The 25,821-nt window shown below is 40.2% G+C and overlaps 1 long non-coding RNA gene across 2 annotated transcripts in view; it reads left to right on the forward strand.

Moving 5' to 3' along the window:
- The window catches only part of LOC307182996, a 493,984-nt gene that overhangs the window by 97,915 nt on the left and 370,248 nt on the right, over positions 1 to 25,821 (forward strand). For both annotated transcript variants that reach the window (XR_013827328.1, XR_013827329.1), the window contains exon 2: positions 5,874 to 6,153. This is a non-coding gene — a long non-coding RNA (uncharacterized lncRNA). The remainder of the gene's footprint in view (positions 1 to 5,873; positions 6,154 to 25,821) is intronic.

A 25,821-nucleotide genomic window follows, 5' to 3' on the forward strand; every position in this document is an offset into this window, starting at 1 on the left:
TACTATGTATATACTCTAATAGTAAAACACTAATTACTAAATGTATACTAAATAATATTAAATACTAAAATACATAATAAAATATTACTAAAACAGAAAAATAATGGCTTAATTGGTATAATTTATGTAATTTATAAAGTAATTTTATCTATAATATATCATTTTAATCTGCTCTACTGTGTATAGATAGGCAGGATGGTTTCACATCCCAGTAAAACCCTGTAAAAAAAATTTCCAGAGATATCTTCTTTTAGGCTGATTTTATAGTAGATGAATATAATATATAATAGAAAAAGTAATTCAGTTTTCTAATGATTAATCCATTCTGGATATTTTTCAATTTATATCCAGAAAATTAAATGAAAGCAACAAACGTACCTCAGGGATCATGTTAGGTGCTGATGGGAGATACGAAGATAAACAAGCCGTAGCCCGAGCCCAGGAGAGACTTCCGTCTTTTGGGAGAGATGATATGGGAGTTCTTGGAAAGAAAAATAATTATAAATGATTTGAGTGATGGTTCAAGGCTGGTCTAGATGAGATGTCGCCAGGGAACTCACCAAGTTGATTGCTAACCAGAGGTATTCAGGCAAGAGAGAGAGCTGATTGAGTGCCACTGCATTAGTTAGGAAAGGCTTTTCCTGAGGAGTTGGGCTAGGATGTGGGAGTCCCAGAGCCTCCAGGCAGAGGCCGTAGACTACCCTCCTTTTGCTGGAGTCTAACAGGCCAAAGTTCAAGTCCGTTTAATCACTTCCTAATGGGATGATTTGGGACAGCTTACCTCTCTGAGCCTCACTTCCTCAACTCTTAACCGGCATGAAGCTGTGAGGATGGAAACCAGAGAGCTGCACGGTGAACCCTCCATAGATGTTGGGGTCCTTTCCCTCATCCTTCCCTCTTTAGCTGGGGCCATAGGTAAGCAGGGTACTATGAATCAAAGCTCCACAAATCATATAATGACCTCCCGGACAGGTAGTTGAGCTGGGATATTACACTTGGGTTACTGTTTTCTAAAACTTGAAAAGATCCTACAGGGAGCAGTTGGAGGTAAGGAAGAAGAGCATGGGCAGGTTCTGGGCTAAGACCACGGCCGGTGAGCCGGGTTCCGGCAGTACATTGATCTGCAGGTGACTTCTGTGGGCATTAATTTACCGGAGGGGAAGAAGCTATGTAGGAAGATGGTGACTGGCAGGCATCTGAGGTAAGAGCTCCCTCGGGGGACATCTGGCATCTGCCTTCTAGCCTAGGTCCACAGACTGGTGTTGGAGCCCTGTGCAAAGGGGTGCAAGCAGAAGCTGAGTGAGCTGTTTAGGATGGAATCCTAAGAATTATGGGAACAAGGGAGCATAGGCGCCACTGCTCACGGACCCCCAAACTTGCTTGACATGACTGACAAAATACAACGAGCCTCTCCCATTCCCAGCCAAATGCCATGCAGCTCTGGTGTCTTGAGGGCTCCAGGGAGAGGTGCCAGTCTCAGGTGGGCATGAAACCTGATGGGCAAGTCAGGCCTCACGGATGTCCTGCTGGCAGAATGGACTGCTTTGTAGGCACAAAGCAATGCTGGACACATGTCGGGTTACTAGGGGAGTGCTTCCCAAGGTGCAGAGGGCCAGTGGAGCAGTATTTTTATTATTATGGCTCCATTTGATCCCACAAATAGATGACGTCAGATCCCTTGACCACAGTGGGACAAATAAAGGCCCGAGCAGGCCCTGGCACTCCTCTTTCTAGTCCCCACCCCCAGCACACATAGAGAAGTGCATGCACATGGCTGGTCTGTAGCCTGGAGACATGTGAAAAGGTTGTCTCCACATTGCTGGTTTTCCAGGTCTCGTGAAGCCAACAGGCCATGGTTGCCAAGTGCTGCAAACAGCAACATCTTTGATCCCAGGCAGGAAAAAATCTCTAGACTATATTTGTTTTGAAAAAGTTTAGCAGCCTTAAATAGGTCAAGGGTGGTGAATGCCACTCTAAAGGTATTGAAAGGCACCAATTTCTTTCTTCCCTTTTATTTAAATTTTTGAGTGCTTTTTAATTCTTTTTTGGTAAAAATAATGCATGCTTATTATAAATAATTGAAAAGTACAGAAATTACATAATTAAATAAATAAAACATGATCCTAAATCCCAGAAAATGACAGTATTTTGATGCACATCCTTCCATGCACACATAGCTATATATTTTACACAAATAATGTCATACTGTCACCTGCTCTTTTTTGTTTTTAATCCCACTCACCAGTATGAAAGGTTATTTTCCCATGTCATAAATACAAATCCACATCATACTTAATGGAAGCTTATTATTCCACTTCATATATACACACTATAATTTGTTTAATCAATCCTATTCTTACAAAACATTTAGCTAGCCTTATAAAGTTTTCAAAATTATGGACAAAGATGAGATGGACATCCTGGGCAAACTTCTTTGGCTCTTGTTTGGTTATTTTCTTACGTTACAGTTCTAGAAGTAGGATTGTTGAGTAAAAGCGTATGTGCAATATTCTGGCCTTTGATACATGAGAGTGGTTTCAATCTGCCCTAGAGAACTTCAAAAGGGGTGCCTTGGAGACCCCTGCAGGGAACAGAAGCAGGTGAGCATGAGAAGTCAAAGCCCCAGGCCCTCCAACTCCTCTCAACCAGAGAAGCTCCCTTTATATCAGTTTTATAGATTGGGCTCCATGTAAGATGTTGTATGAAGAAATAGTTTCTTGGTTTAAAAATTATATTTATAAAGTTTGAAAAGCACAGGTAAACTCCAATGATTGCAACTTGGTGACACAAATTGGCTGAGTAAATCCATGCTTGCCTCAATCTGTGTGTCCTTGAACTGGTATGATGTTGATTTTCCAGGGACTCAGGGAAATGATGGTCTTACTTATCATAATAATGATGATGATTTTAATTGAGGTAAGAAGCCCAAATTGGACTAACTTTAATCAAGAGCTGAGGAAATGCCTATAAGGCACAGATTGGGGGAACTTCTGAGAATAAGACTGGAAATTCCAAGATTCCTAACCACCTGATAACATCTAGCTCCTACCAGCAGAGTAGAGGTAAGGGCAAGGGTAGTCCCTGCCTCTGCCTCCCTCCCTCCCTTCCTTTCTTTCCATCCCTTCCCCCATTCTGATACCAGCAAATACAAGTGCACACAGAAAGCCATGGCTTGTTCCCCAGGGCAAGAGATCAACCACATTGAGGGTCTACCCATCACCCGACCACTAGGCAACTCCAAGGCATTTCCAGGATGAAGCCAGAGCTCATAAACATCCTGGCCAACTCTGGCCTCGGGATCTCAGATATATCATCAGTGTCCCTGGCCTTTGGGGAAAGGAAGGCTTTCATATCTTTAGTCAAAGTGAGGGAACAAGAGTTCTGCCTAACTAGTCAATTTTCCTAATGAGCTATTAGAAGCTGTTTTTGTGCTGAACGCTCTGCCCTCATTAATGACTGTGCTTCCCAGAAGCAACGCTCTCTCTGCCCATTGTAATGAACAGAATGCTGGAGTGAAACACAGTTTTAATGAGTTACAGCATGGATGTAAAGTGGAACAACTTGCATCTGAGAGCACCTCAAAGTAAGGTTAGGGCTGGCGGGTACATTTATAGCAGTGGAGTGAACCATTTGGAGGTGACTTCTCTCATTAGCTGAACTGGAAGAAACCATGTGGGCTTCATCGGAAACTACACTCTGACTTGACAGGTGCCCTCTCAGGGCAAAAGAAAGAAAATGTACTGTGACCTTGAGAAATAGATTAAATAGTTCCAAGTCATAGACATGGCAGTATTATATTACTTTACAATATGCAGTATTGGCACTGGCCCAGAGCATGCTGGGAATCGAGGTAAACAGAGCCAGGAAGGAAGGGATTCATTAGAGGAGCATAGCGGGTATGAGTGAAGGTCACATAGAGATAGGAGAGACTAGTGTTCTGGATCTAACTTATACCAGCCAGTGAAACCTAATTGCTAAGTGGTTAAGAATTTTGAAAAGTGGTCATTGACTATTAGTCATTATTAACATTTAAATTATATGAACTGGCAATTAAATACATTATGTTTGTGAAATAAAATTCATGTTTTATGGCAAGACAAGAAACATTTAAACATAAAAAAACTTTCTCTGCCCTTTGGCCTCCTCTCTTCCTGCACTGTGCATTGTGTATCTGCATTATGCATGGACCAAATCTCCTCCATCTGTAGAAATACCTGCTCAACCATAAAGAGCAACATTTTCCCAGCATCAACGAGACAAGTCCTTAAAGATAACATTCCTTCTTGATAAGGGATCACATGGCACTTAGATCTGGATTGTGTAAGCTGTCAATAATATGCCATTTGATGTACAGCCCCCATCTCAAAAAACTTATATAACTGTGCCTTGACTTCTAACAGGTGGAACAGTCCTCAGAGCTTTCTGAGATGCTCTTCCCGGGTTATAATCCTCAAATTTGGCTCGAATGAAATTTTTCATTTCTTTCTTAGATTGACTGATTAATTTTTCATCCACATATTATAAAAAAAGTTAATAAATACTCAAAACTTCCTATTTATTTTACTACATTTTACATTAATAGTTCTCTTTAGGTTGTTCATGTCTATTATGTTCAATGATGTCATGTTGGTAGCTTGAAATTGGGCAGGGTGAGAGTATTACCAACGTGGAAATCAGTAGATGCTACACGTCAAGGCATGGTTTATTGTTTTGTGTATTGTCTATATAGAGAGCTATAGAAAATAATGGAAAAATGCTAATAATTCAGATTACACTTAAAAGTGCATCATATCCTTAGCCACTACTGTGTGAATAGAGTACAAAAAACTTAAGGAAACACTCTTCCATTATTTGAAAACTATTATCCAAATCAGCAAAGAGGTCAGTCATGTCACTGATGAATGAGTAAAGTTCCCACATATATCTTTGTTGTCTCATTTTCATCTTCCTCGTTGACATAAAAAATACCAGCATTTGCATTCATGTTGGAGCTACACTCATTTATCAACTGAAGCCACAGGTTGGCTATAGAAATAAGGGTTCATAAAAAAAATCATTCTGTAAGAATCAGCAGGCTATGTAGAAATTTCAATAAAGAGTAGTGTATAATTCATTCTTATTTGTATATTATGTATTAGAAATCTTTTATATAAATAAAATTTATGATAAATGAATGAGATGTACATATATCACACACTCAAATATCTCATATATACATACATAATTTTTTGGGGAGCTATGTGGTTGTTAAACATTTACCAGGACACCACTGAAGAGACCACCCCATCTCCAAGGGTCTGTGAGCACTGAGCATCTCGGCGTGGTGGAGTAGGGGAATTAAGGTTTTGGGCCTAGGTTAGAATATGGGTGCTGGGTCTGACTTCTGCGTGATGTTAGACAGTTACTCTCACTGAGTTTTAGTTCATCTGTAAAATGGAGATATTAATACTCACCTTTAAGGACTGTGGTAATTGAAAATGAGATCAAGTGTTGCATTATGATAGTGCCTGGCATTTAGCAGGCTGCTGTTATAAATTTATTACTCTGATGATGATTATTTGCAAGCAAAGGTGTTACAGGTCCAGTTCAGTATCAGACATGGTGAAATGCCTAAGGATGCTCTGATTTGTGAGGAGGAAAGAGATATGACATTGGAAGCCTTCAGAAGGGCTGCTCTCCAATATCACCAGTGAGTGCTTGACCCTTCAGCTGGACTTGAGGATCAGGGAGCAGGTTAATAAACATCGATCATTTGCCAAGTTCTTCCACATGTGATACCTTACTTCATCTTCACGGCAGTTCTGTAAGGGAATGTCGAAGATCTTATTTTCCAATGATGGCTGACATGGTATTTCCCTTCTCATATTTCCTAGAGCTTTGCCATCCCTCTGTCAGGAGGTAGAGGCTAATTCCCTCCCTTGAAGCTGGGGAGCCTCGTGGCTCAATTATAGCCAACGGAAGACATCAGAAGTGACAGAGCATGACTTCCAAAGTGATGCAGCTTCTGTGTCATTAATGAGGACACTCATCTTCAGAGCCCTAAGTCACTGTAGAAGAAGTCCAACTATCCTGAATCCTCAAAGCTGCAAGGAAGCCCCGCTGTCTGGACAGTGGCCCTGAATTTCAAGTCCTCACCATCCAGACTTCAGATCTGTAAGTGAATGAACCTGATTCCAGTTCTTGTCCTTTCCAAATTACTGACCTTCAAAATCTATGAATATTATCAAATGGTGGTTTTATATCACTAGGTATGAGGTGGCTTGTTACCACAGCAATAGTTATTGGAATTGAAAGCTTCTCACACGCCAGTTATGAAGACAAGAAAACTGAGGCTCAGATTGGCTAATGACCTTAACATGGTCACCTGGCTGGTCATTGGCAAATTTGAGATTCCCTCTCAGGGCTTCCTGACTGGAGATTCCATGCTCTTTAGACTATGCTCCTTGGAGGGGTGAGGACTGTCGTTCTACTAACTAGCTGAGGCTCAGAGGGGCAGGGAGAGCGGAGGAGGATAGGAGCTAGCCATCATAGAGAGTCCCAGGGCTGGGCTCTTGTTAGAAACAGTGGGGCTGGAGTGGGACCAGAGGAACTGACCCTTTAGAGCATGGACGGGCTGGGTTCAGACTCTGAAAACAATTCTCTCTTAGGAAAGAAAACAAAACAAAACAAAACAATTCTCCTCTTAGAAGAAAAAAATCCCAATCCTGGTGTTTTGGCATTTGCAGCTGCTTCTGTTGTGAACATAACACATTTCCACCTGGGGATTGATTTGTTGAGTATATTTGACAACATTTTCTGCGGTTATAATTCCTCAAGTTGTAGATATCAGAAGACGCAAGAACTTGCAACATTTCAACCTCACTTCCTAATATCAGGAGACAGCAGACAGTTTGGTCTCTCTCAGAGGCTTCTGGGTCTCAGCAGGGGAGCAGCGGGCCTCCAACCCTGTACACAGCTGCTGCACACCAGTCCAGGGCTAGCTCTAGGGAGTACCCTCCCTGAGAAGGCAAGGTGTGCTGTGGATAAACTTCCTAGCTTTTCCCTCGGTTACCTGCGTGCACCTTTATTCACCTGCCTTAAATATTTCTCCAATGCCTTCTTTTCAACCTTAGGTCTCTACAATATTAATAACAATCATTATCATCATCACTATTTTTAAACAGCTGATACATATTGATCACCTCCGATTATGTGCTATACACATATATCTCATAATAAATTTACAAAATAATCCCACAAGAATGGCCTGATTATGACCCCCATTTTACAGATGGGGGCGAAGGCACAGAAAAGGCAGATAATTTATAATCCACAGAGCTGGATTCACATCAAACGTAAAATAGCGAACGGCTCTCATTCCTTACTATTATATCTCTCTAGAACGTATTGTCAAATAACAGCAAGGGGGAAGAGGAGAGATGAGGAATTAATTACGGATAATAATAACTTTCATTTATTGAGTACTTATTTGGTGCCTGGTACCTTGCTAGTCTTCAAAATTAGCAATCCAACATGATAAAACCGTCTTAGGGATGAAGATTCAAAGGATCAGAGAGGTGAAGTAACTTGCCCCATGCAATAAGACCTGAGTGTATCTGATTCCCAATTCCGTGTACCTCTCTACTAAGTTCTCCCAAGACAGACCCTATTCATGGTGGTAGGGTTGCTCCTAGGCCCCGCCACCTCACTGCCTCACCTGGTTCTCCAAACTCACATAGCTTGATCGACTTCTGTTGTCAAGTTTCCTTAAACGCAGGACCTAAAGGAAGAGGCAAATGCCAGTTACCAAGGTGGTTCAGAGGTGGTGCCCCCTCTGGACAGGACCAGGCCCCATTCTGTTGCATATGGAGCACTGAGGCCTCTTGCCCTAGTCTAAGATTCTTGCTGAACTGAGCTGGCAGCTGCCCTTGGAGTGCTTGGTCCAGTCTAGTGATGGTCTTTGGGCTGTGGAATCTTCATCATAAGTTCCTTCTATTCCTTTGAGGTTTGTTTCTTGCTTAACCTATACTGTGAAGCCATCTCTGACTCCCCTGGATACACTTGGAAGATTTCTCCCATGTCTTCCCCCAGAAGCAGGAACATAATTCTTTCAAGGTGCTAATTCCATTGTGTTGTTTATTTACTTACCCATCTCAGTCCTTATCAGACTCATTTACTCAAGGGCAGCGAATGGATTTTCTTCATCCTCAACACCTACAACACCTGGCACAGAGGAGGAACTCAGAAAGTTTATTAATACACCATTCATTTTAATTGAACACCTACGTCCAAGTTCTTTGTTTAGATTGACTCAATTCTCAAAAACAACCCTGTGAAATAGGCACGATTATATCCTATGATGGTTGATTGGATGTGCCAAGTTTACTGGCCATCGGTGCCCAGAGATTTGGTCAGATATGATTCTGATGTTTCTGTGAGGGTGTTTTGGATGAGATTATATTTAAACTGGTGAATTTGAGTAAAGCAGACTGCCCTTTATAAAGTGAATGAGCTTAATGTAATCACTTGAAGGTCTGAGTAGAACAAAAGACCTACATCTCTCAAGCAAGAGGGAATTTTGCCAGCAGAGGGCTTCTGGACATGAACTGCAACACCTTCTCTTCCTGGGTCTCTAGGTTGCGGGTGCACCCTGCAGATCTTGGACTTTCCAGGTTCCATAATCACATGAGCCAGTTTCTTAAAAATCAGTCTCTTTCTCTGTACATATACGCATCCTATGGGTTCTCTTTCTCTGGAGAACTCTCGTCTAATGCATATCCCCATCTACAGATGGGGAAATTCAGGCCCAGAAAGAGTCAGTTATTTGTCCAGGGTTACACAGTTAATAAGTAGAAGAACTAGGATTTAAGCCCAAGGAGTTCTGACTCCAGAGTCTGTATTTCAAACCTTTCTACATATTGCCACTCTCTTGTGGCTGACACAGTTCTAAGAACAGTGGCGAGAACGAGGTGAGAAGCTGGGAATGATAGACAAGGTTTCTGCTATCTTGGAGCTTGTGTTTGAGTGGGGCAATGGCGGGTTATACAAATATGTACAAAGGGACACATTTGCTGTATCCTGGCTTGCAGGAGCCCAGATTAAAGAGGGGAGATTCAAGGAGTAAAGAGAAGAATGAAAGGGGCCCAAGGAAAAGGGTTGAAGATTCTAGAATCCAAAGGCTAGTTCATGCTAGACCACATGCACTCAGGGCAGGTACCAGCTTAGATAGCCCCAGTGTAAATGAATCAGTGTTTGGTTTAGACTAATAACTGATGGCTTGAATAAGGGAGATCAGAGTTCTATCCTGCCCCCTGGTTGCCCGTATGGGACTGGTTGGAAATATCAGGTTCCTCTATCTGAGTGTGGATGTAATGATATGTGATGGCCATGGTGCGTCCATCTCTGCTTTTTCTAAATTGAGCCATTTCCCCGTGGACAGTGTTAACTTCTTTATCCAATCTTGGATGCTCCGTGGTCTCTAAGCTCCATGTAGGGAGTCGGCTAAGATAGATAAGACTGAGCTGGAATCTTCAGCATTAGAGTGGGTTGGGTATGGCAGATCAGATCTGTAATGGACAACAAGTGAAGACACAATCCTGACATTTCCCAGGCACGCCACTCTGGCCCCCCTGCTTCGAGGCTCCAGGCACTTTTGAAAAGGAGGATCCAGAAGATTCTGGTGGCCTAGGTTTGTTGGAGGGAGAGGAGACTATTGGAGGTGCTGAGGAGGCTGGGGAGGAAGGGAAGAGTATCATCTCCCTTTAGGGTGTCATGCTGAAACAGGAGGGAAGGGGGCAGGGCACAACTTTTAAAAGAATTACATAGCCCGAGGACATGACAAAAACTGGTTAGAACCAACTAGGTCCAAGATGGTGGAAGATTTGACTTCTAGTGAACCTTGATCCTCATTATATGCTCATTGTAATACATTAGCATAAGCTAAGTGACACACCCACCAGCCCCATGACAGTTCTGAGGCCACCATCAAAGATCAAAAAGCAGGCCCAATTCCTGGAAATCCCCACCTCTTCCCCAAAATAGTTGGAATCCTCCTCCCACTTATTAGCCTATAAAATTACCCAGCCCTATAAAAACTGACAACCCCATGCCCTGGTACCTCTTGCTTTCTGAGATGGCCCACACTCTGTCTATGGAATGTGTTTTTCTCTAAGTAAATCCACTTCTTACCTATTACTTTGTCTGTCACTGAATTTTTTCTGCCATGAGACATGAAGTACCTGAGCTTCATTAAGTCCTGAGACCAGGTGTGTGATCCTATTTAAAAAACTGTGGGTTCAAGTCCCAATCTGAGTTGCACAGTTGCAGCCTGAAACCTCACACAATAATGAGGTGAGAAGCTGGGAAGCAGGAAGCCCTGTGACCTGCAGGTGTGTGTGCTCCCTGGAGATCAGGGTGTGATTGCAGAAGGCATTGGAGCCGAGAGGGGCTGGCTGCTGGGCAGGGAAGGAGAGCTGCCAGTTTTGAAAGCCACTTTGCTCAGAGGCCACTGGGTTAGGTGCAGGCTGACCAATTTGTTCTGGTTTGTCCAGACCTTTCCTGGTTTTAGCACTGAAAATTCCAGGTTCTAAGAACCCACTCAGTCCTGGGCAAACTGGTACAGTTAGTCATCCTGGGTGAAAATCCAACTCTGAGTTAGAATTACTGGGTGAGATTTTTCATGGGACCTACTTACACTAAGTGTGTGTGTGTGTGTGTGTGTGTGTGTGTGTGTGTGTGTGTGTGTGTGTGTGTGTGTGTGTGTACAAAATTTTATTTATTTTTCTGAAATTCAAATTTAGTTGAATGTCCTGTATTTTCATTTCTATATCTGGTAACCTTACTCTGAGATGTTTGCTGTATTGTTACCACTGAAGAAAGAAGGTATTTATTATTTGGAGAAGCCCCCAGATGTGGCAGGTTAGGAAATTCTCTTTGTCTCCTCACCAAGAAAGGAGGGGTTTAAGGGAAGCTGGACCCGACTGGTAAGGTAATGAGCATTTTGAACTCAGACCTGATAAGAGCATCAATAGTTAGGAGCTGGTCTGCTTGGTAAGTGCATAGACTCCCAGAGCCAGCAGGCCAGGTTCCAGTGCTGCGTCTGCTATTTACAGCCTCTGCTGCCCTGGACAAGTTACTTCATCTTCTGGCGTCTCCATTTCCTCATTTGACAAATGGGGCAATGGCAGTACCTACCTCCTACGATGACTGTGATGACTCAATAGCTTGATATATATAAAACTCTCAAACAGAGCCTAGCATGTAGTAGGGCTAGTTTTTGCCTTGCTGGCACTCTTCCTCTTTTGGCTTACACCACTCTGGTGAGAGCTCCCTCTAAATTTTTGGGCTTCATGGTCCCTGAATCCAGGGTGGTCATGTGACACAGCCTAGTCAAGGACCCTTTCAGAGTCCAGACCAGTAATTGGTCCAAGGATGGCAAGAATGGGCATGTAGCACAGGTCAGCCCAATGAAGGTCAATCCCATGGCTTTTGTTAGGTCAACTGAGGGAGAAGAGCCCTTTTTCCCTGTGGCTGGTCCGTATGGAAGGACATGATCCTGGAACACCCAGGAGCCCTATACAAAGACTGTCTGCCTTAGAGCGGGAACTGGGAGTGGAGAAGAACAAAGTCCTCCTATCCCAGTGTGAGCTCCTAGACCAGCCTTACCTTGCAAGTGGCTAAGAGCATGACTTTGGAGTTGGCTTGTGGGTGGGAACCCTAGATCTCCTACATATTCCCTGCACAGCCTTGGGTGAGTTCTTGCACCACCCTGTTCCTCATTCCCTTGGTTCAATGAGGATAATAATAGCTTCTCCTTAGAGGGCTGCTGTGAAGATTACATGGGTTGCTGTATGTAAACTGCTTGGAATGGTGCCGGGTACAGTGAACATGCTCCATAAATACTGGCTGTTATCATCACCACTGAACCCTTCTGTCCTGTGTGGCAATACAGCCTCTTTGGGGCCCACATTGGTTTGGGTAGAGTGTATGTCACTTGTTACCAGAAGAATTCTCACTAATTAAAATGCGTTTTTGGAGGGCCTGGAGTTCTAGAATGACTCATATGCCTCTCTGGGGAGAACAAATATTTGGCAAGATTAACTTGGACAGGTAACTCGTCAGGAAGAGAAATTTGAATGAGAGTTCATGGATGAAAGCAGTGGTTCTGGAAACTTGAACATGCCCTTGGAGGGCTTGTTAAAACACAGATTTCTAGACCGCCACCTCCAACGTTTTTGGTTTAAAAAGTCTGGGTGGGCCTTGAGAATTTGCATTTCTAAAAAGCTTCTGAGTGATGCTCTGCTGAGGCTTCTAGTCTCTAGACATTACACTTTGAAAACCACTGGATTAGATGAAAGGCCAAAGCAATGACATTTATTATTAGTTTTATGTTAGTCAGTCTCATATCATGGCTGCTATAAACAAGACACTGTTTTAAGTGCTTTATAAATACTAATTTATTTCATTTTCATGGCAGTTCTTTTTAATATAGTCACTATCACTATTTTGCAAAGGAACAAACTGAGGCACAGAAAGATTAAATGATATGCCTCAAGTTTGTTGGTGGAGAGCTAGGAAATGCACCCAGGCGTCTGGGGTGTTCGTAGCTTCTGTTTTAGGCTGTCTCTCACTAATTTCTATGCTATATAGAAAATGAAAGGATTTGAAAAATACAGAGGCTTGAGCCCTGCCCTCAAATTGTGGTTCTCTGGGTTTGGAAGGGATAGGCCGATGTAGCTCTGCCAGCTTTAGAAAACTACTCAGATGACTCCGAGAAATGGAAGCATTGCCTCTGATCTTGGCTCTCAGCCTCTTACCAGGTATGCCTTCCTCTGGAGGAGGCCCTTTCCTCTGCAGAGTTCAGGGGCATGGGGAGAAAGCCCCTCTCCACTGCAGGTGGTGGGATTCCTGGGGGAGCAGTCAGCTGGAGCCAGAGGTTACATGATGCCTCTAAGATCAGATGTGATCTTTAGCAGCGGTTAGCATTTCTCCAGCTCCTTTGAGTAGCAACTCCACTTGCTTAATTTTGTTGCACTCCTTGTCTGTCGGCCTGTTTCCAATTACTGTTTCCAATTACTGACGCTCGGACCAGGCTTGGTAAAAACCTGCCCATGGTGTTTTGTTTTGAGCACAGGATGGCATTTCCATGCGGTTTCCATTGGTTTGTTGATTTATTCTTAGAGAGAAAAGGGACACCAGATAAGAAACTTGTCCTGTTTCCAACACAGGACAAGGTGCTTGAGTGTCCTTTTGTATGAACTCAGTTTCCAGTGCTGGAAATAATAGCGATGTATTAATAAATATAGAGATAAGCCAGTCCTGCCTTTCCTTCCAACTTCCACAACCACCGTTGCTTCTCTCCTCCAGAGCCACCTTTACAACAGAGGGAACTGTGCAGAAAGGGGAAATGACTTCCAAAGCTCTTGAACGATGGGGTTAAAATCAGGGTACAGCAGGAGGAAATACTTTTCAATAAAGGGTAATCCAAAGGTCAGTCTTTACATGAGTCTAGGTTGGGAGCAAGGCTCTTACCTCTTCTAAGTTAGTTCAGACATACTGCCTAGATTTCCCCATGACCTTGACAAAGTACAGTTTTGCCCTCAGGGATAGTATATGGTCATCCTGGTCACTGGAACTAACATAGCAAAAATAACGCAGCAGGGTCATTGGGCTTTGTTTTGAGTTTGCTTTTGTTTGGATTTAAAACACCACAATTTCACTGTTCAGGAAGCAGTTCAGACAGACTTGAAATAGTAATGGAATTTTCTTCTATTCATGTGATTGCTCATTCTTTCATTCATCACTGGTTTGTTGAGTGAGAAGCTCTCTGTGGAGGGAGAAAGAAAAAAGACACCCAAGCCATAGCCTTACTTTGGGAGCTTACAAAATAGTGAGGGAGGGAAATGCCTTCAGGGCAGTGTACAGTAAATTCTACATAGGGGATGGGGACTTGAATCAACATATATTATGCATAGGGACTGTGCTAGGTATTTTAAATATGTTAGGTTATTTTATCTTCCCTAAAATCCTCTGGTATAAATATAACAGATGAGGATACTAAGGCTTAGAGAGGATAAGTAAATTTCTCAAGATCTCAGAGCCAGTTAATGACAGAGCCAGGTTCTAACCCTGTTTACTTAGGTTCAATATTTGCATTATCTCTGCTCTGCCATGAGCTGCCAGGCACGTAGGTGTGTGTTGGTAGGTAGATGTTAACAGATATAGACATGCATGCATGTATGTTACAAAGAGGGTGCTCTAACAGGGGTGCCTAGTAAAGGAACCCCAGAAGAGTCTGTGTTTAGAAGATCAGCAGAGAGATGAGCATTCCAGGTGGTAAAAAGATCCAACAATGCAGTGAAAATTAGGAGGTATATGGCAAGTTTGTAGAACCATTGGTAATTATGTTTGCCAAGAATGCATGGACTGTGCAGGAAAATAACGGGAAATGAAGAGTAAGAGGAAATCTGTGGCCAAATAATAGAAAAAGTAGAATGCTAGGATCCTAGACTCTGCATGCTGTGGCTGTTGGGTGCTGACTGATGGCCATCTGTCACAATTTCACGCAAGGCTACAGTTCTCTCACCCAAGGCCCAATAGAACTCAATGTGATGGTGTCCCCTAGACCCCAAAGAATTGCTTCAGATTGCTGACATTGCCCCAATTTCTATGGACTGATGTCAGCCTCAGCACAAGCTACTGTCATTCCATTTCAGTCATAATAAGAATTAACACTGGGAAGAAAACCCAAACAGTCTTGAAACAGTCCCTCAGTCCCCTTCTTCAAGGTAACCTGATCCAGGGACATCTCCCACATATGGAGCATCCGTGGGAGTGTCGCAAAGAACCACAGCACTCCAGGCAAAGGGTCTTCATATCCAACCTCTTCTGACTTATATTCCCCTCATTCCCTACCTCCTCCACCCACGTGCCACCTTGTAACCTCCTGGGAATTCCTCTCCATCTGGTTCCTTCCCCAGACCCTCTCTGCTTCAAGACAGCACCAGTAATATTCCAAGCCCCCTTCACTTCTCTGGCCACCTTGTAAAGGGCACTCACCCTGACGTGGATTCATTAATCCTCATGCCATATATTTGCTTAGTTTGCTTAGTTTGTCATGCGGTTTTTTCAGTGTCATTATTTGCAGTGCATTCTTTAGAAAGCAAAGGGATTAAATAAAAATTTCATGGTGTGTTCCCCATACTGACTACAGTGTCCACACTTGGTATTTCATTTTGGCAAAATATGATTGAGTGAAACATAGAGGTAAGACTTTAATGGGAACACGAAGAGAAGACGTCTATTTTATGAATAGTAGTGTGTGTATGTGAATCACAAGCTCCTAGTTTATCACCCACCACACACACTTCCACTATCCCCGTTGGTAACCATAAGTTTGTTTTCTGTGTCTGTGAGTCTATTTCTGCTTTGTAAATAAGTTTATTTGGATCATTTTTTTAGATTCCACATATAAATGATATCATATGGTACTTGTCTTTCTCTGTCTGACTTACTTCCCTTAGTATGATAATCTCTAGGTCTACCCATGCACCTTGGGTCTTTTTAATGCCAGCTGATGGGTTGACTTCTCTCTGTTCAAATACTTCCTGCACTCTATTGGAGACCTACTTTAAGTTTCTGTATCCAAAAAAAGATTCATGAACCAAATGCACTGGGGAAGCAGTGCCATATAAGACATTGGCCCCGAAATTAAGGAGGATCCATTGTAGTCAGGTGGCAGAAGGATAATTGAGATACTATACAATACATGCAGTGGGGATACAGAAAAGGACGATGAACCAGGCCTGTGTGAGAAGGGGTTAGGACAAAGTTTAAGAAGGACTATGCAGCAATGCTGACATTTGAGCTGAACCCTAAAGGATGTATAGGAGTTCATCAGGAACAACAGTGAATGGTGGAAAGGGAGAAGGGAATGGATGATATTCAAGGCAGAAGGAACAGCATGTATGAAGGCATAGAGAAAAGGAAGAGCAAAGCTATGGGAAATGGTGAGAAGGTTAATATAGCTGACTCTGGGTATAAGAACAAAAGCAATAAAAGGCAACATTCTTCTCTCTTGGCCTCCCTTCCAATTTGCTGGCTGTGCCGCTCCATCTCTGCAAGCTCATCCTCCTCTGCCTGGTCATTAGAGATTAAAATCCTCAAGACTTGATCTTGAGCCTGCTTTTCTTCCAGTCTGTGTCCTCTTCCTAGGCAACCTTATTCATGCCTGGTTTCAATCACACCTATATGAGAATCTCACATGTTTTTGTATCTCTAGTTCAGAGTCTGATCTCTGGCTCAGACTCCCAGTCCTGCATATGCCGCTTGGAATTCTCAAAGGCATCAAATTTGGTTAAACACTGAGCCTCTAGTCTTTACTTTCTTAAGCTGGTTCTTCTTTCAATTATCAGCACCACCATCTATCTAGTTGCACAAGTGGGGCATTATCCTGAACATTGGCATTATTCCAAACACCTTTCTCCAAATTTCACATCCAGTTCACCACTAATAACATTGATATTAGTTTTTCAGTATTTCTCAAATCCATCCACTACTATCAATTTTATCAAGTCCATAGCAGTTGAAGTTACAATTTCTTGCCTAGAGCATTACTATATATCCTAACTTGTCTTCCTGTTTCTACTCTTAATCTCACTTTAAACTCTCTAGTTCAAAGCAAGAGAATCCTTAAAAAAATAGGAATCTGAGCGCGATGGTGGATTAAAGGTCATAGAAATTTTTCCTAGTATCGAACTATGTTCATTGGATAAATGCTGCATGGCTGATTTGGGGCAAAAAAATAAGGGGATTTCTTAGAGATTAGGCATTAAATAAGAGTGCAGATCAGCAGAATGTAGGATTTACCATGGTAGATTATAATCTGGGTTTCAATGGACCATGTATATCAGAAAAAGAAATCAAAGGCTGACCCAACACAGGACAGGAGTAAAAACAGACACCCAGAATAAATCTGAAACTTACAAAGAATGGCATCCTCATGAAGTAAAATAGGAAAAAAAATTTTTTTTCTGCTGAGGGATGTATGCAAGGTTTTTTAATGACTGTTCATAGAGTGGGAAAAATATCCTTTAAGAATTACTATTAACAAGTCTTTATTCTAGTCTTGTGACCTGAAGAAACAAAACCTAAGCTTAAATATTCATATTTAAAGAAGTCAAGTTTAGTCATTCCCCAGGTGACTTGAAAAAAAAAAACCAAATCCTGTCTGGAGGAACACATGCAGGCTTCAAAGAATTCCCACAAATAAAAAGAACATCACTAAACAATAAAAAATAAATTAAAACACATGAAGAGGCAAAGTCAAGATGAGCAAGATTAAACAACAAAACAAAACAAAAGCAAATTCATAAACAGACCTGTAAAGTCTGCTTTTATTAGAATTTGGATACAGAATAGCAAAAGGGTGTTGAAGAAATACTAAGAAATTTGAGATGACAGAAAGCAGGATGAAGGAAGAATCTACCAAGATTGGTGTGGCACATAGGAAAAGGAAACACGTAAATATCCTAGAAATGAAAACCCTAATAATGTAAAATAAATTATATCATAGTTTAGACACAGATAGATAGAAAATTAATATAATGGAGGCCACTGGAGAATTAAAGAACTGTGATCTAAAAAACAGAAATTCTTGGGCTTCCCAGGTGGCGCAGTGGTTGAGAGTCCGCCTGCCGATGCAGGGGACCCGGGTTTGTGCCCCGGTCTGGGAGGATCCCACATGCCACGGAGCGGCTGGGCCCGTGAGCCATGGCCGCTGAGCCTGCATGTCCAGAGCCTGTGCTCCGCAATGGGAGAGGCCATAGCAGTGAGAGGCCCGTGTACTGCAAAAAAAAAAAAAAAAAAAAAAAGAAATAATAAACAAATACTTGAGAATATAGACAAAAGAGCAGAGGAGATAGAAAATATCACAGTGTTCAAGACATATAGAAGAAAGAGTGAGAAGATATAATACTTATCTAATTGGAATTCCAAAGGGAGAAAATAGAGTGGAGAAAGCCAATATTTCAGTTGGTAATGGCTAAACTCCTTAATTGATAAAATATATCAATCGTTAAGTATAGAATGGCCACTAAATCACATCTAAAATAAATAAAATGAAATTTATTTTAAAATACATTTTAATGAAACACAATATAGAAATTAACAAACATGGAGAAGTTCTGAAAAGCAATCAAAGAAAAAATGTAGTTGAATTTTTTATGTTTTTCTGGCATTCTGAGGTCTTACTGAAATCATTGTTTCTAACAGGTTTTTTGTGTGTGGATTTCTTGGGATTTTCTACGTACAAAATTATGTCATCTGAAAACTGGGATCATTTTATTTCTTCCTTTCTGATCTGTATGCATTTTATTTCCTTTTCTTTCGTTATTGCATTGGCTAGAACATCTAGCACTATTTTGAGTAAGAGTGATGAAAGCAGATATCCTTCCACGTTCATGATCTTAGGGGGAAACCATTCTTTCACCATTAAGAAGAATGTTAATTGTAGGCTTTTTTGTAGGTGCTCTTTATGAAGTTGAGGACATTCTCCTCTATTCTTATTTTTCTGAGTGTTAATTATTAATGGGTGTCAAATTTTCACAAAGACTTTTTTTCTGCATTGACTGATATGAGAATGTGATTTTTCTTCTTTAGTCAATTAATAGGCTGGATTACAGCAATTTATTTTCAAATATTAAGCCATTCTTATATCCCTGGAATAAACTCCCCTTGATCATGGTGTATGACTCTTTTTATATATTTCTACCTCTTATTTCTTGTATTTTCTTAAGGATATTATGTCCATATTCATGAAGTTATTGGCCTGTAGTTTTTTTTTTTTTTTGTACTGTCTCTGGTTTGGATATCAAGTTAGTGTGAGCTTCATAAAATGTATTGGGAAGCACTTCCTCTTCTATGTTTTAGAAGAGACGTGTAGAATTGGTATTATTTATTTTTAAATATATGATAGAATTCTTCAGTGAAACCATTTTGACCTGGAGATTTCTTTTGGAAAGTTTTTAAATTATGAATTTAATTTCTTAACAGTTATAGAGCTATTAAAATTACATATTTTATATTGTGCAAGTTACAATTTTAATCACCTTCAAGTTTACAATTAAATGGTTTTATGGTATTTACAAGGTTGTGCAACCATCATCACCATCTAATTCCACAACATTTTCACTACCTTTAAAAATAAACCTTTTACTCATTAGCAGACACTATTCATTCCTCCCTGTCCCTGTCCTTGGCAGTTACTAATATACTTACTGTCTCTGGATTTATCTATTCTGGGTTATTTTAAATAAATAAAATCATGCAATATGGGATCTTTTCTTTCTGGCTTCTTTCACTTGGCATAACGGTTTTGAGGTTCATTCATGTTATATAACATGTATCAGTGCTTCATTTCTTTTTATGGCTGAATAATATTCCACTGTATAGAATACATATGTTTTCCATTCATCAGTTGATGGATATGAGCTCTTTTCATTTTTTTGACTGTTATGAATAATGGTACTTTGAATACTCATTTACAAGTTTTTTCATAAATATATGTTTTTAATTCTCTTGGATAGACACCGAGGAGTAGAATTTCTGGGTCGTATAATAGCTGTATGTTTAGTTTTTTGAGGAACTGTCAAAATGTTTTCCAAGGTGACTGCATCATTTTACATTTTTATCAGCAATGTTTAAGAATTCCAATTTCCTCATGTACTTGTCAACATATATCATTGTGTATTTTTGATTACAGTATCCTAGTGGGTATGAAGTAGGATTTCATTGTGGTTTTGATTGTCATTTCCCTAGCGACTAATGATGTTGAATGTATTTGTTTGTGCTTATAGGCTATTTGTATATCTTCTTTGGAGAAATGCCTATTCAAATTAATTGACCATTTGGTAATTTGTCTCTTTTATTGCCCAGTTAAAAAAATTGTTTATGTATTCTAGATACTAGAACTTTGCCAAATATATGATTTACAAGTAATTCCCCCATTTTGGGGGGTTGACTTTTTACTTTCTTGATAGGGTTGACTGAAGCACAAAAGTTATAAATTTTAATTAAGTCCAATTTATCTATTTTTTCTTTGCTTGTTCTTTTTTTTAAATAAATTTATTTATTTATTTATTTTTGGCTACATTGGGTCTTTGTTGCTATGCACGGGCTTTCTCTATTTGCGGTGAACGGGGGCTACTCTTTGTTGTGGTGCACGTGCTCTCATTGCGGTGGCTTCCCTTATTGTGGAGCATGGGCTCTAGGGACGTGAACTTCAGTAGTTGCAGCATGCAGGCTCAGTAGCTGTGGCTTGCGGCTCTAGAGTGCAGCCTCGGTAGTGTGGCACACGGGCTTAGTTGCTCTGCGGCATGTGGGATCTTCCCAGACCAGGGCTCAAACCCATGTACCCTGCACTGGCAGGCAGATTCTTAACCACTGCACCACCAGGGAAGTCCCTCTTTGCTTGTTCTTTAGGTACCATATCTAAGAAACCATTGCCTTTTCCAAGGTAAAAAAAAAAAAAAGATTTACCCTATGTTTTCTTGTAAGGGGGTTATAGTCCTTACATTTAGGTCTCTGATCCATTTTGAGTTTATTATTGTATGTGGTTTGTGGTATTAGTCTAACTTTATTGTTTTGCATGTGAATGCCTAATTGTCTCATCACCATTTGTTGAAAGACTATTATTTGCTCATTGAATTGTCTTGCACCCTGTCAAAAATCAGCTGCTTAAAGATGTATGAATTAATTCTGAGCTCTTAATTCCAATTCATATATATATACATTAGTACCACACAGAAGTCTTGGCACTAAAACTTTGTAGTAAGTTTAGAAATCAGTAAGTGTGAGCCCCCCAAATATGTTCTTTTCAAAATTGTTTTGGCTATTCTGGGTCCATTCATTTCCATACAAGTTTTAGGATCAGGTCACAAATTTCTGCAAAAATACATCTGGAATTTTGATAGAGATTGCATTAAAACTCTAGAACAGTTTAAGCACGGTAAACCCAAAGTGATCAGATGGCAGTCTTAACTTCCATTTCTTAACAATGTTAAGTATTTCTGTCTATGAATACAAGATATCTTATTTAGGTGTTTTTTGATTTCTTTCAATGCAGCTTTTTTACCGTTCTGTGTGCAAGTCTTGCATCTTAAAAAATTTACTGCTATGGATTTTATTCTTTCTGTTGCTATTGTAAATGTAATTGTTTTCTTGATTACATTTTTGAATTGTTTATTTCAAGTTTATATAAATGCAATTGATTTTTGTATATTAACTTGTATCATACTTTTTTCTGTACTCATTTATAAGATCTAACAACTATTTTTAAGATTACTTTGTATTTTCTGTATATAAAATCAAATCATCTAAAAATAGAAATAGTTTAGCTTCTTTTCCTTTTCAACTTGGATGACTTTTATTTATTTTTCTTTTTCTATTTACCTTGGCTAGACCCTCCAATACAATGTTGAATTGAAGTGGTAAGGAAAGACTTTTTCTTGAGCCTGATTAAAGGGTAAAAACTTTCGGTCTTTCAGCATTATTATGTAGTCTCTGAATTTTACATAAAAACCCATTCTCAGGTTAAGAAAGTTCTCTTCCTCTTATAGTTTGTTGACTATCTTTATTGTGATTGTTTATTTATGTAGAGCTAACCTTCCATTTCTGGCACAAGTCCCACTTGGTCATAGTGTGTGTTCCCTTTTTTATGTTGCTACATATAGTTTTCTAGTATTTTTGTGTGTATATTCATGAGGGATTTGGGTTTCTAGGTTTCTTTTCTTGTGGTATATTTGTCTGGTTTTAGTATCAGAGTAATATCAGCTTCATAAAATGAGTTGGGTGGTGTTCCCTCTTCTATGTTTTTGAAGAGTATGTGAAAGATTCATGTTAATTTTTCTTTAAATGTATGTAAAGTGAAGCCTGTGTTTCCAGGCTTTATTCATGGGTAGTTTTTTGATTACTAATTCAGCTTCTTTACTTACTATAGTTTTTTTTTTCCAGATTCTCCATGTCTTCTTGAATCACTTTCCGTAGTCTCATTTTTCTAGGAATCCATTTTATTTAATTATCTAATGTGTTGACATACAATTATTCATAGTGTTCTCTTTTAATCCTTTTCATTTTTTTAAGGACAGTAGTAATATCCCCTGTTTCATTCTTAACTTTAGTAATTTGCACTTTTTCTTGTTTTTTCGTGTTCAGTCTACCTAAAGGTTTGCCAATTTTGTTGATCTTTTCAGAGAAACAATTTCAGTTTTGTTTATAGTGTTTTTCAAACCTTTTAATGTCTTGTTGCTCTTTTTTTCAGTTGTTCTATCCATTATAAAAAGAAAGGTATTGAAGTTCCCAACCATTACTGCTGTACTGTTTATTTCTCCCTTCATTTCTGACGTTTTTGTTTTATTTATTCTGAAGTTTTTTTGTTAGGCCCATATATGTTGAAAATTGTTATATCTTCTTGACTGATTGTCCCTTTTACTACTAAAAATATTCTGTATTGCTTCTAGTTCTAATTTTTATCTTACAGTCTATTTAGTCTGATATTAATAAAGCCACTCCAGCTCTTGTTTGTTACTGTTTTGCATTTCATGTTTTTTTTCATGCTTTTACTTTAAAGATTTATTTTTCATATTTGAAGCTAAGTTGTGTCTCTCATAGACAGCATAAAGTTGGATCATGTTTAATATGGACTGAAATAGTAGTGACCTGGGCTTCTTCAATAAGAGGCTCTAGCCAGATGCTTTCATCAGCTTCAAAGTAGTACATTTCAGAAATATTATAAGAATATGCTAAAGGTGCCAGTGAGGTGCCTATCTCATTGTGGATCCTGACAAACGGGCAGGGGTCTCAGGAGTGGCACAAAGGGAGATGATCACCAGAACTCTGGAAGTGAGTATCAACTAGCCTCATATCCTACATGAAAAGAAATTCGTTTGACCATGATTGAGTTTCTCATCTGTGGATTTGGCGTGGCTTCACATCTCTTCTTGTTATGAAACAGACGATTGGATAGAAAGAGGCAGAGCCATCAGTTCAGTATCTGTAGATGACTTTTTCAGCAGTACCGTATGCTGGTGACCATTCCCCTTTTCCTCATCTGTAATTTATTTGCCCTAAAGCCTTCAACAAAATTCTCTAACACCCAAAAGATTTGGGTGTTAGAAGCTGCTGTCCCCAGGAAACTAAATAACCATGTCCACATTAAAACATCTGGCAAAGCATCTGGAAGCTAGTGGGAACCAAGCATGCAGAATGGAAATCCTAGAGAAACATGACATACAGTATATTGCAGTGACTAAGCTCTTCTTCTCAGCATGTGGGGGTGTGATGGTAATGAAAGAGATATCATGCGTGTTGGGGTCCCCAGATAAGCTCTCATGCCCTTCCCCTGTGGACCTGTGCTCCAGTTGCTAAAGAAATAACTGTAGTGGGCTGATATTTTCTGTGACCTCTCTTTTTTAAATCTTCATCTTCTATGGGAAGCAAAGAAAATAAGAAAATGACCAGAAGGCCAAAAGCAACAGGATGTTGTTCCCTGTGCAGAATTTGACATTGTTGATTGCCAAATTCCTTGTGAATTACCTTTCTCCCTAGGTAAACCATGACACCATCCTATCTGCTTCTCTTCTAACAAACACTCTGCTCACTCCCTCTCCATTTCCTTAACTGCATCCTCTTTTTCATCTTACTCAGAAAATGTGGTGTTGCTTGCCCTCTTCTCTACACACTCCTATTTCTTAGAGGCATAAACCCTGACAACCGTCACCTATTTGTTTGCGTTCAGGCACTCACATGATCATTCATTTATATAGTACCCAATTTTTCGCTGCTCTTACAAGAAAGACACTAAGCAAGGTAGTGAAACCTCCTGCTCTCAAGAAGATGACAACCCAGAACAAATATCCTGCTATCCTCTCTCACCTGATATGACCATATTAGTGATTTATCTGTTCTAATTGGTTGGTTTCTGTGTTGTATTAGTATTTTGACTATTAGCTCTACCTAGGTAGAGTATATCACACAGTCAAGAAAACTTATATCCAAAGTTGACTTCTTTCTTGTACTCTACATATTCAGTTTTATGGTTTAAAATTTCTTATTGATATCCAAAATATAAACCAATAGTTTTAACAAAATCTTGGTTGTAAAGGTTCAAGTCTCTGTCTCTCTCTTTTTTTTTTTTTCCAAAACTTGCATCACCAACACTGAGCTGGAAGGGACTTCAAAATTGGGCTGGTGTCTTATTTCACAAACAAGGAAACATCCCTTAGTAGGAGGCTGTGACTTGCCTGGTCTCACAGTTGACTAGAACTCAGATCTTCCAATTCTAAGTTCAGTGTGTCAGCAATTTTGAGGATTTGGAGGTATTTTTCAATTTCCTACCAGCTGCCTTGGCATGCAGACACAGTATTACGATTCTTTAGAGGGGTGTTGCAGTGCATTATAAAGAATATGTGAAGACCATATGTACGAACAAGTGCATCATTTGTAATGGTCGGAAGGATAGAATAACTGCAGTGCTACTCTCAGGCCAAACCTTATGCTGCCACGTGTTTAAATGGTGACATTTTATTTGCCCTTCCCACATGGCACTTCAGCAAGGCCGTAGCTATTGTCAAATTAGCTGTCATGACAACGGTATGCCTGTATTCCTCAGGGACAGTACTATCTCAAACAATATGTCCCAGCAAGTTTTAATATTCAGGCATCCAGAGACATGTTCCAAATTGTTTTGCGCACACACACACACACACACCACACACACACACACATACTCACACACTCGAGATACAAATGTCCTTTGCCAGATGTTGTCTCTTGATATTTGCCTAATGGTATATGGCCACTGGACCGATTAGAAACATAGCAGAGAGCAAGAGGCAGAAACACTGACAACAAAAAAGTGACAGCTGGCAGTCTGATAGTGAGGGAGGAGGCAAAAAATTTTAAAAAAAGAGAGAGAGAAACCACGGCAGTGAAGTGACAGTAGGGGCCAATAACGGACATTAGTAATGAAAATTCTGAAACCTCAGCGAAAAATGTCATTGTTTTCCATATCTTTTCTTTCAAAATGCCAGGACATTAACATTATGCCAGACTTAACATTTCCACTGAAAATGGTTAAAATATCTTAATGGTGTCTTAAGATAAAAATAGTGTAATAATAATACTAATAATAGGGAGGAGAAGTCTTTTTGCTTCTTTAAGGTTACTTTTTCATTTGTATTATCTATTGCAATCTTCAAATGAATCCAATGAAACAGGTGTTCTGCTAACCATTGTCACTCAGGCTAATAGTGGGGAATACAAAAGATTAAAACAATACTAGGAAAACACAATAGACTGTGGGAATGGCTCCCTCTCATGTGTCCCCAGACATGTGGTGTCCACACTCATCTGTGGACTCCCAGGGCTGCTGGGTTTCTGGGACAACTTCCCTGCTGGACTCCACTGTTTCTGGGGTCCTTGCTTGCTGACCCCAAGATAATCCACTACAAAATATTCCTCTATTGTCTGATTGGGACAACTTGGCTATTTCTACTCCCCAACCCAGGAGACATAACACCCTATCTCTCCTGCCCTCAGTGTCTTCCCGAAACCTCTATGACACAGGTTCTGTCTGACTTTCCATGATTAGATTTCCCTCCCTCTTCTGACATCCAAACCATGTGGAGTGGGCAGGTGAAGGCAAAAGCAAACAGGTCCTAATGCAAGAAACTGTCCAAGTTCCCCTCCTAGGGCCTCCATGTCACCCTTTCACCTAACATCTGCACTCTGCCCCACCTCTCTTTCCCTCTGTTCTGCTTGGGCTGTTGAGGGATGACCTTTGCTCTT

This window comes from Stenella coeruleoalba (assembly GCF_951394435.1).
Source record: "Stenella coeruleoalba genome assembly, chromosome: 2".
In the NCBI taxonomy this organism is placed as follows: Eukaryota; Metazoa; Chordata; class Mammalia; order Artiodactyla; family Delphinidae; genus Stenella; species Stenella coeruleoalba.